Below are 4581 nucleotides of genomic sequence, written 5' to 3'. Positions count from 1 at the left end.
ATCCAGTGTTCACTGTATAACTTTTCTAAAGATTTGGGATATTTCAAAATTAAAATTTGGAGATTATATATATATATATACATATATATATATATACACACACACACACACACACACACACATACACACACACATATATATTCTAGTTAGCAAAGTTTAAAATTATAATGCTCTATGTTTATGACAGTATAGTAAAATAAATATAATTATAAATTCCAAGCGATAAATTGGCACAATCATTTTAGAAAACAATTTTGCAACATATATCTGTGTACTTTAACACAGTGACCCTGCTTCTGGGAATTTGCCTAAGTAAATAATTGAAAAGAAGGAAAAATGGGGGAAAAATCACTTCAATGTTTCTTATAATGGCAAAAATTGGAGAACAAAGAAACCTCAATGTCTAGCTATTGAGGAATAACTAAGTAAATTATGTCAACTTGGGCTCTAATGCAGCTATTAAAAGTAAAAATTGTGAATAATAATTTTAAATACATTTGAAGAGGATAACAACATGAAAAATATGAAATAAAAGTTAATTTTTTAAAAAGCAGAATAAAGAATTACAACAAAAAACTAGAAGGAAAAATTAACCTTTGTTCTTTTCAAAAGGCTGGAAGAAAGCTCAGTCTGAGACTTATTTCTTTAATTATCACAAAAGCCCTAATTCTGAGAATCTCTGAAGAAGTAGCTATAATCTACCTATTACTCTGAAACTACTTTAATGAGAGAGTGAGTGAGTGAGTCAGGTTGAGGGGGACCTTGTTCTGAATGAAGAAACAGGAAAGGAAAAAAAAGCTTTCGGATTAGGTCTGATTGCCTGCATGTCCAGGAAACATTTTAAATGTACCAACTCATTAATCATGAGCTCCTAGAGCAGGAATAATTCATCCTAATTAATTTCTTAAAAATACATTTCTCTGAGTAATAGAAATGATGGATCACTAAACATTCATTACAGAACACTCAGTATGTGTCCACCTTTGGGGACTGAGAAGATGCAACAGGGAAGGAAAATCTGGAAGCAAATTGTCTCAAATGAGAAAATCACATATCTGTGGAAAGCAGGAAGGGGGCATGATCCCATTTTGCAAGGGGTACAGAGACAGTCCTCTGAAGGATAAGGACCCTTCTATTCACTTGAGGATTCCTGTTTTCTACTATGATAGTCCTGCTTTCCAAAGAAACAGGGAATGAAATAATGACAAAAGATAGGAAGCAACTGTTTCTCGGAAGCTCGGTTTTGATTTATGTAACCAGCATGACCTGAAATGACTAGAATCATCAACCTAGGGGACAAATAAGGGCTCATCACTTCTGTTCTTCAAAAGAAAACCAGCTTGATCACCCATATGTCAGATTAGCAGAAAGTTTAATATTCCTTTCTCTCCTTGAGTGGTCCAACATTCCCAGTCTTGCTTAAACCAAAGGGGCCAATATTGTTTTAAGGACAGAGAACTGGACACATTTCCATTCACCAGAGAATCTATTTCAGGAAACTGCTGCCTCTGGCACTGCCATATGCGTGGCTTATGAAAACCCTCCACGCACGGCCCCACATATCCCTGCCCCTCCATGCTGCAGGGTGCTTACTGCTCTGGATCTCTGTGATGCCGCACACTGGGCTCCCAAGTTCACCCTCATGTGCTGACGTATGTGCTCCCAAAATTCATGTGTTGAAATCCTAACCCCCAGGTCACCTCGGAATGTGACTGTATTTGGAGATAGGGTCTTTACAGAGATAATTAAGGTTAAATGAGGTCATTGCTGTGGGCCCTAATCCAAAAGGACTAGTCTCCTTGTAAGAAGAGGAGATAAGGACACAGCAGGCATGCACAGAGGAAAGACCATGTGGAAAAAGAGAGGGAGAAGACACCCATCTACAAGTCAAAGAGAGAGGCCTCAGAAGAAATCAACTCTGCCAACCCTTTATCTTAGACTTCTAGCCTCGAGAACTGTAAGAAAATAAGGTTCTATTGGATAAGCCATCCAGTCTGTAGTATTTGTTATGGCAACCCTAATAAACTAATATAGGGTCAACTTCATTTTTTTAGCATTTTATTTTATTATTAGTTTCAAGTATATAGTACATTGGTTAAACATTTATATAGTTTATGAAACGATCCCCCTGATTACTCTATCACCCCTCTGGTTCCCCATATAGCCATTATATTACTGTTGATTGCATTCCCTATGCCGTGCTCCCCATCCCCATGACCAACTATTAACTACTAATTTGTACTTCTTTAATTCTTCACCCTTTTCTCTCAGCTCCCTGAGTCCCCTCACCTCTGGCCATCACCAGATTGTCCTCTATATTTGTGAAGCTATTTCGATTAGTTTGTTCTTTTTGTTCCTTAGATTCCACATATAAGTGAAATCATATGGTATTTACTTTTCTCTGACTTATTTCACTCAGCATAATAACCTCTAGGTCCATCTGTGTCATTGCAATTGGTAGGATTTCATTTTTTTATGGCTGAGTAATATTCCATTGTATATACGAACCATAACTTCTTTATCCAATCATCTGTTGATGGGCATTTAAGTTGCTTCCATATCTTGGCTATCATGAATAGCGTTGCCATGAACATAGGGGTGCATAGATTTTTACGAATTAGTGTTTCGGTTTTCTTTGGATAAATACCCAGATGTGCAATTGCTGGGTCAAAAGGTAGATCCGTTTTTAATTTTTTGAGGACTCTCCAGACTATTATCCATAGAGGTTGTACCAATTTGCAATCCCACCAACAGTGTATGAGGGAACCTCATTCTTTAACGTATGTGTTCATTTCCCTCTGAGAACTACTTTCACTACATCTCATAAGTTTTGGTGCATTGTGTTTTCTTCATTCATCTCAAAGTATTTTCTAATTTCCTTTGTGATTTATTTTTTGGTTACTTAGGAGCGTGTTGTTTAATTTCCACATACTTGCAAGATTTCCAAATTCTCTTTTGCTATTGATTTCAAGCTTAATTCTATTGTGGCTAGAGAAGATACTTCAAATGATTTCAATTTTTAAAATTTATTGAGACTTGTTTTGTGGCCTAATATTTGGCCTATCTTGGGTAATAGTACACGTGCACTTGTCTAGTTGTTCTACTCATTACTGAAAGTGGAGTATTAAAGTCTACAACTATTATTGTTGAACTCTTTTTCTTTCCAAAATGGATAATATTTGCTTTATTTTGGGGCTCTGTTGTTAGGTGCACATATCTTTATAACTTATATCTTCTTAATGGATTAAACTTTTTATCATTATATAATGTCCTTTTTGTCACTTGTAGCAATTTTGGCTTAAAGTCTGTTTTCTCTGATATTAGACACTCCAGCTCTCTTTTGGTTACTGTTGGCATGGAATATCTTTTTTCATCCTTTTACCTTCTATCTATTTGCGTTTCTAAATCTAAAGTGAGTCTCTTGTAGATAGTGTATAGTTGGATGATTTTTTTAAAAATCCATTATTGCACTCTCTGTCCTTTAATTGGAATGTTCAATCCATTAACATTTAAAGTAATTGGTCATAAGGTAGGATTTACATCTGCTATTTTGCTGTTTTTTTATGTCATATGTCTTTTCTGTTTCTCCATTTTTCCATACTGTTCTCTATTGTGTTAATTAGACATGTTCTAAGTGTACCATTTTAATTCCTTTGTCTTTTTTTACTATATATTTTTAATTAATTTCTTAATAATTGTCCTTAGACTGTAAAATTACAATTAACATCTTAACTAATAACAGTCTAGTTCTGATTAATGCCAATTAATTTACTATTATACAAAAATTTTGCTCCCACATACCTCTGTTCCCTCTCCCTTTCTCTTCGTACTATTACTGTTATACAGACTACATTTTAATACATTGTATGCCCATCAGTGTAGATTTATTACTGATTATGCAGTTACCTTTTAAATAAGATAGGAGAAAAACAAGAGTTACCAAAAAATACATTTATACTCTTTTATATTTACTATGGAATAACCTTTAATGGTATTCTTTTTTTCTTCACGTGGTTTTGAATTACTGTCTACTGTCATTTCAGTCTGAAGGGCTCTCTTTAGCATTTCTTATATGGCAGGACTACTAGTGATGAATTTAGTTTTTGTTTAATTAAGAATGTTTTAATGTCTCCTCTTTTCCTGTTCATCTTTGAGGAATTGTTTTGCTGAATATAGTACTCTTGGTTGACAGGTTTCTTTCTTTCAAGACTTTGAATATGTTATCCCACTGCCTTCTGACTTCATGGTTTCTGATAAGAAATCAGCAGTCAATCATCTCAGTGAGATGTCACTGTAGATGATGAGTTGTTTCTATCTTGCTGCTTTCAAGATTCTATTTGGCTTATAACAGTTTGACTATAATGTGTCTTGGTATAAATCTCTTTGGGATTATCCTTCTTGGATTTTGTTGAGCTTCTTGAATGTACAGGTTAATATTTTAAATTAAATTTGGCAAGTTTTTGGCCATTATGTCTTCAAATATTCTTTCTATTCTTTTCTCTCCCTCTATTCCTGGGATGCTACCACCATGCCACCCTGAACACGCCCGATCTCGTCTGATCTCAGAAGCTAAGCAGGGTC

This window comes from Pteropus vampyrus, unplaced genomic scaffold (genome assembly GCF_000151845.1).
Source record: "Pteropus vampyrus isolate Shadow unplaced genomic scaffold, Pvam_2.0 Scaffold89, whole genome shotgun sequence".
NCBI lineage: Eukaryota > Metazoa > Chordata > Mammalia > Chiroptera > Pteropodidae > Pteropus > Pteropus vampyrus.
This window is presented reverse-complemented; position numbering follows the sequence as displayed.